This window comes from Oncorhynchus mykiss, chromosome 28, assembly GCF_013265735.2.
Source record: "Oncorhynchus mykiss isolate Arlee chromosome 28, USDA_OmykA_1.1, whole genome shotgun sequence".
In the NCBI taxonomy this organism is placed as follows: domain Eukaryota; kingdom Metazoa; phylum Chordata; class Actinopteri; order Salmoniformes; family Salmonidae; genus Oncorhynchus; species Oncorhynchus mykiss.
In genome coordinates, this window is record NC_048592.1 from 6,144,793 (window position 1) to 6,155,882 (window position 11,090).

The window sequence follows — 11,090 nt, forward strand, 5'->3', positions numbered from 1 at the left end:
GGGTAGATTAAGATGTTTATCTTTCATTTGCTGTAATGGACTTGTTAATGTGTGAAAGTTACATATTTCTAAAATATATTTTGGCATTTTGCGCTGCCTTTTCAGCGGATTGTTGTCGAGGGGTTCCACGCGAGAAAGGTTCATTACTTTTTTTTAAATGGTTGTCTTTACACTGCCTACTTTTTTTAATGTTATTTCTTTGCATGCTTTTATTCATAATGAAATGTTTTTTCTGAGGATGAGTGTTCTAATGTCATGACTAAGATGAAAAGTGAATGTAAAGTGTGTGTGTGTTTGTCCCTATGTTGGTGTTTATGAAGTGAGGCTGGAGTGGGTGTTGGGGAACATCAAAGCATATACCGAGGCTCTGAAACACTAAGGAGGAGCAGTCTGAGCACAATGAGAAGGCCAGGGAGGCCTACAACCAGGGAGAGAGAAGGGGAGAGAAGGCCAGGGAGGCCTACAGACAGTGGGAGAGGAGGGGAGAGAAGGCCAGAGAGGCCTACAACCAGGGGGAGAGGAGGGGAGAGAAGGCCAGAGAGGCCTACAACCAGGGGGAGAGGAGGGGGGAGAAGGGGAGAGAAGGCCAGAGAGGCCTACAACCAGGGGGAGAGGAGGGGAGAGAAGGCCAGGGAGGCCTACAGCCAGGGGGAGAGGTGGGGAGAGAAAGCCAGGGAGGCCTACAACTAGGTGGAGAGGAGGGGAGAGAAGGGGAAAGAGGCCTACAGCCAGGGGGAGAGGAGGGGAGAGAAGGCCAGAGAGGCCTACAACCAGGGGGAGAGGAGGGGAGAGAAGGCCATAGAGGCCTACAACCAGGGGGAGAGGAGGGGGAGAGAAGGCCAGAGAGGCCTACAACCAGGGGGAGAGGAGGGGGAGAGTAGGCCAGAGGGGCCTACAACCAGAGGGAGAGGAGGGGGAGAGTAGGCCAAAGAGGCCTACAACCAGGGGGAGAGGAGGGGGAGAGTAGGCCAGAGAGGCCTACAACCAGGGGGAGAGGAGGGGAGAGAAGGCCAGAGAGGCCAGATTACTCGTTGGTTATTACTGCATTGTCGGAACTAGAAGCACAAGCATTTCGCTACACTCGCACTAACATCTGCTAACCATGTGTATGTGACAAATAAAATGTGATTTGATTTGATTTGAAATTAGAGAATAAAAAGCTCTCTAAGGTCAGGGCGTGACAAGATTCTATGAACGTGATGACAACAGTAGAGCAACAACATAGAAAAAGAACATCCTAATGAGAAACAAGAAGAAAAAGCAGAAACGTTTCTTGAATGGCAAATTCGGAAACTTTGTCAGAAGTTAGAGGGAATATTCTCAGATAAAAATGTCCTACTATGAATTCTGCAAAATACATCCTTTTTGGGTTGTCATGCCAACAGTCCAGGATAGGGACACATGCCTCTGCAAAACCCACGCCAACCTCCATTTAATGGCGGACAAACTGCAGTATCACAAAGTAATCAGCTACAGCAACATTGAGAACCTTACTGTGTCTTTGTGCTGTGAGAAACTGGAGAAAGAGTGCATGTACACAGAGTGCTCCCTTTGCCAAGCAAAAGAGCTTCAAACATCTGTCTTTGATGCTGGTGGTTTGAGTGGAAAAACAAAGCTGAAGAGAGGGAGAATACAAACAAAGAGGTAAACATGGAGAAGTTCACTGTACATTTGACAGTAAATGAAAAGGTGTGTGGCACACTGCAGATTCTACTGGAGGACTTCTGCAAAAGATTGAAAGAGTAGTTGGGGAAAAACGTGTACAACATTCGACACCAATACTCCAAACTGAGAGAATTAAAAGAGAATCTGGGGAAAGTGGAGATCATTGTGCATATTGACTTTGAGGAGAACTACCTGTGTAGCTATCCAGGCAGTTCACTTTGATTATTCTCACAAGGAGGTGACCCTCCACACCTGTGTTGGAAATACCACAAATGACACAGCTTCACTTTGCTCACTGCGTTCTTTTATGCGGCATTCTGAAATCTGGGCCCATCGTTCAAAAACACTGGCCTACTTCTTTGAGCTCTGCCCATCGGCTAGATTTGGAATCTTCCTTTGTCTTATATTAGTTAAATGTTTAACTGTTGTTCAAAATAGCACTCTATTGTCCCTCAAATCACTCTGATATCAATGCAAATGTAATGGAAAATCTAATTAAACACTTCATGAGAGCCCATGAGTTCATGTTGTGCAACATTTAGTCAATGCAAATGCAGAGAGTTTTGATGGCCTCTATTAAAAAGAGGAGGATCCCATCAGCTTTCTGTAGACTGGGCCTACTATTTATCAACTGTCCTAATATTAAGTACATTGCTTTGCTTTGCAACAGGAGTATAACCTACTTGGCTGGCATGAAAATGAACCACAGGAAAAGCGTCCTCCATTCGCTATTTAAGTGCATAGTTGACACATCTTTTTCCCAGTTGCATGATAATGGTAATGGTCCAATTGACGTCAAAACTAATTTCACACTAAGTTCACACTCGTTCAAGGGTTTTTCTTTATTGTTACTATTTTCTACATTGTAGAATAATAGTGAAGACATCAAAACAATGAAATAACACACGTGGAATGAAGTAGTAACCAAAAAAGTGTTAAACAAATCAAAATATATTTTAGATTATACCAAAGTAGATACCCTTTTCCTTGATGATACTCAGCTTGTGCAGTAAGGGAAGGAATAGCACATGCCTGTTTTTGCGACTTTTTCAAATCATAGTTGCACACCTCATGTAGGCTAGCCCATAGTATATATGTTTTCTTAAGGTTTGTATCACAACCAAAGTGGCCAAATAATTCCTATAAATGAAGCACATTAATCCGCTTTATAACCACTTTAGAGCCTAACTGGCATACATACTGTAGGCAGTTTCAAGTTTCGGGAAGATCATTTCAGCATAAATATGCATTGCATGCATAATCGCATTTGCCTTCACTTTTGAGTGTTTTCCACCTAATTGATTACATTTTGAAACATTCACGCTTATAGCCTACTGCCGTGTGCGCATTGCTGCGCTTATAACGTTAAGAAATAGCCTAATAGTTTATCAACATTTTAAGCTAAACTGTCCAGAGTATGTTTGGAGTATTTATTAGTAAGTTTTGTACTATGGTGGATTGACATAGGCTAGTGCTTTAGCACAGCCACTCAAGCTCACAGACCAATGCAACATGGGTCAACTTCGAGCACCTCTATCTCCTGAATGTTAGAAACAGAGGTAAACGCACATAGTTGTCTGTCATTTCAGCTGCTCAGACGATCCCGCAGGTGAAGAAGCCGGATGTGGAGGTCCTGGCTTGGTTACACGTGGTCTGTTGTCACAGTGGTGGGAAAAATACCTAATTGTCATAATTGAGTAAAAGTAAAGATACCTTAATAGAAAATGACTCAAGTAAAAGTGAAAGTCACCTAGTAAAATACTACTTGAGTAGTATTTTAAATATTCTTAAGTATCAAAAGTAAATGTAATTGCTAAACTATACTTAAGTATCAAACGTAAAAGGGAAAATAATTTCAAAATCCTTGTTTATTGTTTTTTTTACAGATAGCCAGACACAATTTACAAATGAAGCATTTGTGTTTACTGAGTCTGCCAGATCAAAGGCAGTAGGGATGACCAGGGATGTTCTCTTAATAAGGGCGTGAATTTAACAATTTCCCTACCCTGCCAAGCATTCAAAATGTAATGAATACTTTTTGGGTGTCAGGGAAAATGTATGCAGTGAAAAGTGCATTATATTCTTTAGGAATATAGTAAAGTAAAAGTTGACAAAAACTAAACTAAACTATTTTTTTAATGTATTTTTAATTTAAGTACAAATTCTTATTTTACAAAGAAGGCCTACTCTGGCCAAACCCTAACCCGGACTACGCTGGGCCAATTGTGCGCCTCCCTATGAGACTCCCGATCACGGCTGGTTGTGATACAGCCCGGGATCGAACCAGGGTCTGTAGTGACGCCTCTAGCACTGAAATGCTGTGCCTTATCCTCAATCAAGCAAATGTATTGATAAAGCCCTTCTTACATCAGCTGATGTCACAAAGTTCTGTACAGAAACCCAGTCTACAACTCCAAACAGCAGGCATTGCAGCTGAAACACAGTGGTTAGGAAAAACTACCTAGAAAGTCCAGAATCTAGGAAGAAACCTAGAGAGGAACCAGGCTATGAGGGGTGACCAGTCCTCTTCTGGCCATGCCGGGTGGAGATTATAACAGAACATGGCCAAGATGTTTAAATGTTCATAGATGACCAGCAGGGTCAAATAATAATAATCATAGTCAGCACCTCAGGAGAAATGTCAGTTGGCTTTTCATAGCCGATCATTCAGAGTATCTCTACTGCTCCTGCTGTCTCTGGAGAGTTGAAAACAGCATGTCTGGGACAGGTAGTACATCCAATAAACAGGTCAGGGTTCCATAGCCGCAGGCAGAACAGTTGAAACTGGAGCAGCAGCACAACCAGGTGGACTGGGAACAACAAGGAGTCATCAGGCCAGGTAGTCCTGAGGCATGGTCCTAGGGTTCAGGTCCTCCGAGAAAAGAGAGAGAGAGAGAGAGAGAGAGAGAGAGAAAGCGAATTAGAGAGCGCATACTTAAATTCACACAGGACACCGGATAAGACAGGAGAAATACTCCTTAGACTGCTGTGTCACTCGGGAGCACTTAAGTAGTACTTTCAAGTATTTTTACTGAAGTGCTTTACACTACTGTGCAGTTGTGAGGCTGGTTGGATGTACTGCCAAATTCTCTAAAATGATGTTGGAGGCGGCTTATGTTAGAGAAATGAACATTCAATTCTCTGTCAACAGCTATGTTGGGCATTCCCGCAGTCAGCATTTCAATTCCACGCTCCCTCAAAACTTGAGACATCTGTGGCAAAACTGCACATTTTAGAGTGGCCTCTTATTGTCCCACAAGGTGGGGACATGCTGTTTAAACAGCTTCTTGATATAGTATGCCACACCTGTCAGGTGGATGGATGGGTTATCTTGGCAAATGATAAATGCTAACAGGGACGTAAACAATTGTGTGCTCAAAATGAGAGAAATAAGCTTATTTGTTTGTGTGGAAAATTTCTGGGATCTTTTATTTCAGCTCATGAAAAATGGGTCTAACACTTATCGCCTGCCAAATCAGTTCTGTTATACTCACAGACACTATTTTAACAGTTTTGGAAACTTTAGAGTCTTTTCTATCCAAATCTACCAGTTATATGCATATCATATCTTCTGGGCCCGAGTAGCAGGCCGATTAATTTGGGCATGCTTTTCTTCCAAAATTCCGAATGCTGCCCCCTACCCTAGTATAAATGATTTATTAAATCATTATTTCCTAAAGTTCTTGTCTCGTCTCTCGTCATCATTTTACCACTGATAGCTAGTTACATACCAATGATTGGTTTAGCATAGCAATATTGTAAATACTGTAGAATGAATAGAATGAACAACCAGGTCAAAAACAACCCAATAGAACTAATGACTAGCCTGTTTGGCTGAGAACTATCAACTGGCTTTTGTCCGGACTATATCGTCTGCTAGAAGGATGAAATAAAATGAACTTACTCATTCAAATAAATGTAATAATGAAAATATGTCATTGTCTGTGTTGTCATAATTGTCCTTCAAGAGGCTAAATACAGTATATGTCACCGGAGAAAGCATCCGAGCCAGCGAAACAGCGCCCCTCTGTCTCTGTATGTGTATCAATCTGATGTGGTCTGGTCATAAAGAGTATGACATTGTTGTCACCTGGAGCATTGAATGCATTGGAGCATTTGGCCTCCCTTGATAAAAGAAAAGTATAAAATATTAGCCAGTCAATGTTGCGGTAAACTGAGTAAACCAAAAAAAGTGTAAAGGGAAGCCAGTTTGGATTTGGCTTCACTCCTATCACAAAGAAATACGTCATTGACAGAAACAACTTGAATTGTTGCATGTCGTTGTGTATTTGTCCTCCGGTGGCTAACATTGGCCCTTTCCGAAATTAGCCATGGATGAAAATATATATATTATATTTGAGATTCTTTAAAGTAGCCACCCTTTGCCTTGATGACAGCTTTGCACACTCTTGGCATTCTCTCAATCATCTTCATGAGACAGTCACCTGGAATGCATTTCAACAGGTGTGCCTTGTGTGATAGAAAAATTACATATTTACCTGGTTATTTTACATTAATGGTTAACAATTGATATTTAACTAATAGTAACACATTTCTGTCCTGCTAGCCACCCTTTACCTTGATGACAGCTTTGCACACTCTTGGCATTCCCTCAAACAAATTCACCTGTAATGCTTAGCCGACAGTCTTGCAGGGTTTCCCACATATCCTGAGCACTTGTTAGTTGCTTTTCCTTAACTCTATGGTCAAACTGAACCCAAACCCAAACCATTTCAGTTGGGTTGAGGTCAGGTGATTGTGGAGGCCAGGTAATCTGATGCAGCACTCCATCACTCTCCTTCTTTGTCAAATACCCTAACACAGACTGGAGGTGTGTGTTGGGTCATTGTCTTGTTGAAAAACAAATGATAGTCCCACTAAGGGCAAACCTGTGCTGTGTTAGCCATGCTGGTTAAGTGTGCCTTGAATTCTAAACAAATAATTGACAGTGTCATCAGCAAAGCACACCCACACCATCACACCTCCTCCCTCATGCTTCATTGTGGGAACCACACATGCAGAGATCATCTGTTCACCTACTTTGCTTCTCACAAAGACACAGCGGTTGGATCCAAAGGACAGATTTCCACCGTTCTAATGTCCATTGCTCATGTTTCTTGGCCCAAGCAAGTCTCTTCTTCTTATTGGTGTCCTTTAGTAGTGGTTTCTTTGCAGCAATTCGACCATGAAGGCCTGATTCACGCAATCTCCTCTGAAAAGTTGATGTTGAGGTGTGTCTGTTACTTGAACTCTGTGAAGCATTTATTTGGGCTGCAATTTCTGAGGCTGTTAACTATCTAATGAACTTATCCTCTGCATTAGAGGTAACTCTGGGTCTTCCTTTCCTCAGGCGCTCCTCATGAGAGCCAGTTTCATGATAGCGCTTGATGGTTTTTGTGACTGCATTTGAAGAAACTTTCAAAGTTCTTGAAATTTTCCGTACTGACTGACATTCATGTCTTAAAGTAATGATGGACTGTTGCTTCTTTTTGCTTATTTGAGCTGTTCTTGCCATAATATGGATCTATTTTTTTTTACCAAATAGGGCTATCTTCTGTACAGCACCCCTACCTTGTCACAACACAACTGATTGGCTGAAACGCATTAAGAAAGAAAGAAATTCCACAAATGAACTTTTAAAAAGGCACACCTCTTAATTGAAATGCGTTCCGGGAGAGAGAATGCCAAGAGTGTGCAAAGCTGTTATCAAGGCAAGGAAAGAGTAGCTACTTTGAAGAATCTCAAATATATTTTGACTTAACACTTTTTTGGTTACTACATGTGTTATTTCCTAGTTTTGATGTCTTCACTATTATTCTACAATGTAGACAGTTGTAATAATAAAGAAAAACCCTGGATTGAGTAGGTGTGCTCAAACTTTTGACTGGTACTGTATATCACAGTCCAAAGGCATATGAGCTAACAGGTTAAATATGTACAATATTTACAGAGCTCTAGGGCTGGTAATTGCCAGGGACCTCATGATGCGGTATTATCACGATACTTGGGTGCTGATGTGACGTATTGGGATTTTCATGATTCTACATGTATTGTCATTGGATGTTGGAAACATATTGCTCACCATATGTCTGCTGCAGAGAGACAATAGAGAGTCCTTAGAAAATGATTTTGGATCTGTCATGGAAATAAGCGTTGAAAACAAATTGGCTCACTATTTATAACGAAGATGGAGAACAAGCTATGCAGGTACAGCCAACCAGAGCAAAACTATTACTGCGAAATTGTCAACATTATACGATATATTGTAAAAAATGTAACTGCATCGATTTGTTTCGTTTTTTTTCATCACTAAGCTTTAGGCGACCTCACGGCACCATGGCAACCACGGACATGCTCCTTCAAGCAGACTACAGTATGTGTGTGTTGTCAGGTTGGAGTTTGTGAGACTGGAGTTCAGGACATGGCTGAAGAACATCGCCAACACACTGATGGCTAAAGCCATACAGGAGTGCCCCAGCAGGTAACATGTTATGGAGAGCAATTCTCTGTCATTTTAGTCTGCTAGATCCAATCAGTATTAATGCAAGTTAGCTTGGTCACTGTTTGAGTGAAATGTATTTTTTAATATACAGTGCCTTGCGAAAGTATTCGGCCCCCTTGAACTTTGCGACCTTTTGCCACATTTCAGGCTTCAAACATAAAGATATAAAACTGTATTTTTATGTGAAGAATCAACAACAAGTGGGACACAATCATGAAGTGGAACGACATTTATTGGATATTTCAAACTTTTTTAACAAATCAAAAACTGAAAAATTGCAAAATGATTCAGCCCCTACTTTCAGTGCAGCAAACTCTCTCCAGAAGTTCAGTGAGGATCTCTGAATGATCCAATGTTGACCTAAATGACTAATGATGATAAATACAATCCACCTGTGTGTAATCAAGTCTCCGTATAAATGCACCTGCACTGTGATAGTCTCAGAGGTCCGTTAAAAGCGCAGAGAGCATCATGAAGAACAAGGAACACACCAGGCAGGTCCGAGATACTGTTGTGAAGAAGTTTAAAGCCGGATTTGGATACAAAAAGTATTTGTAAGCAGACAACCCAAAATAATAATTATGGCAAAGTTATGTAAATAAAGGGAATATAATGAACAATAACTTCAACAGAATTCCTTTGTGTTTACTCTAACTCTGCTCTGTTTAGTTTAGTCAGATATCAGAAGGTTGAAGTTGTTTGTATTGTATTTTATTCATTCTCTCTCTCTCTGTCTCTCTCTGTCTCTGTCTCTGTGTGTGGTAGGTATATTGTGGGCTGAGGCAGTGTTTTTTGAGGGCCGGCCACAGAGGAAGACGAAGAGTGTTGATGCTCTGAAGTGTGAACACATCCTGCTCGACGTTGCCAAAATCTCCCCTTCTCTTGCCTCTACTTTTCACTGTTATACTTATGACATCCTTCCCCTTTTGTACTATCTCAGTAGGTCAAACTCTCCCCCTCTCAGCTTTCATTCCTTCAGTAGGTCAAACTCTCCCCCTCTGCTTTCATTCCTTCAGTAGGTCAAACTCTCCCCCTCTCTGCTTTCATTCCTTCAGGAGGACAAACTCCCCCTCTCTGCTTTCATTCCTTCAGGAGGACAAACTCTCCCTCTCTCTGCTTTCATTCCTTCAGTAGGTCAAACTCTCCCTCTCTCTGCTTTCATTCCTTCAGTAGGTCAAACTCTCCCTCTCTCTGCTTTCATTCCTTCAGTAGGTCAAACTCTCCCTCTCTCTGCTTTCATTCCTTCAGTAGGTCAAACTCTCCCTCTCTCTGCTTTCATTCCTTCAGTGGGACAAACTCCTCCTTGCTTTATCCTTACCAGGGTTGGGATCAATTCCATTTAAATTCCAGTCAATTCAGGAAGCAATTCCACATTTTCCTAATTGAGAAGTATTGGATAGAATTGGAACTGAATTGACTGGAATGGAAATGGAGTTGACCCCAACCCTGATCCTTACTATTACCAACTCCCTCCTTCCTTGTTTTCAATCTACCAGTACAACACATGCCCACTATCTCTTCTCTCTCAACATCTTAGTCAGAATTTGATGAGTAAACAGCCCATGTGTGTGTGGGGGGGTTCTGGAGCGAGTGTAAGCTTACTAAGGCCAGAGTGGTTCCTGAGGACAGTGAAGATTGACCTGGGAGACACCTGGGCCCTCTTCTACAGTTTGAGATGCAACACGGCACCGAGGTGGGTGACTTTGATGTGTGTGCGTGTGTGGTGTTTGTGTGGTGTGTGTGAAAATGAGAATGAGCTTGCATGTGCTGAGTTTAATTGCATGTGTTTGGCGGGCTCTGTGTTGCGTGTCTCACCTCTACTCTCTATCTCTGTCCCCTGTAGGAGCAGCAGGAGGAAGTACATAAGCGCTGTGAGAACACTGAGCCGTGTCACCGGGAGCTGTGGTGTGCTGAGTCCAAACAGGTCCTCCACTGGCTAAAGAAGATAGGAGAGATCCTCACACAGGTCGCCTTCTGAGGCATAGGCTGGACAGACGGAAACTGTGTTTCTGACTCATGTCCCTCTGTCCAATAACCACGGACACACACCCCAAGTTCTCTCATCTTTTAAAGTCGTAGAGAGTAGCAGTCTATTTGGACACACACACGTGCCTGGCGTGACGAGAGTTGACAATGGTTCACGAGCAGTACAGAATATTTGCAATGTTTACAGCATGTGAAAGCACGTTGGGAAAAGGAGGAGAAAAACTGGGCATTTTGTTGAACTTTATTTTTATTGAATTGTGAAATGTCATGTCCTCCATTGAATCAGAAAATGCTGCTATATATATTTTTGAATGCCTTTTAAAGACTGTTTATCCCCGTGGGTATGCTTAGAGCAGAAAAGGTTACCCGATACCAGCTCTGTTAAGACATTTGTTAATATGACAATTTGACCATGGTGTTTTTTTAATCCTCTGTAAATCAAAGTTTAATTTGCTCGATCGAGGTGTACGCCAAACATAGGTAGTAGGGCTGGAATTGCCAGGGACCTCACAATAAAATATTATAACGAAACTTAGGTGCCTATACAACATGCATTGCGGATCTCACGATTCTATATGTATTGTGATTTGATGTTCCACATGTATTGCGCATTATGTCTGCTGCAGAGAGACAAAGAGACAGAGCATGAGAAAACGTCAGGGATTATTACTAATGGATACGATAAGAAAGACTCTGAATACAAGTAAGTCAGCTGGAGCTTCACATTTACTCACGCTAGTCAGTACAAGAATAACATCGAGCAACACTGTGCATGACCAAGGGTGCTCGGTTCTTAAAGGGGACATCAGGACATAACATCCCATCTCTTATACAATAAGTTATTTTTACCAAACCACAACTGAAACATTTCCCAGAACTTGCTGTAGTTATTTTGCATCTTTGATTTGAACTTGAACAGTCTTGGTTTTTGTGTTTG

General features: G+C 41.7%; 1 pseudogene; it reads left to right on the forward strand.

Annotated features, from left to right (window-relative positions):
- The window catches only part of LOC110509204, a 31,634-nt pseudogene extending 21,019 nt beyond the window's left edge, over positions 1–10,615 (forward strand).
- Positions 10,616–11,090: the final 475 nt, after the last annotated feature.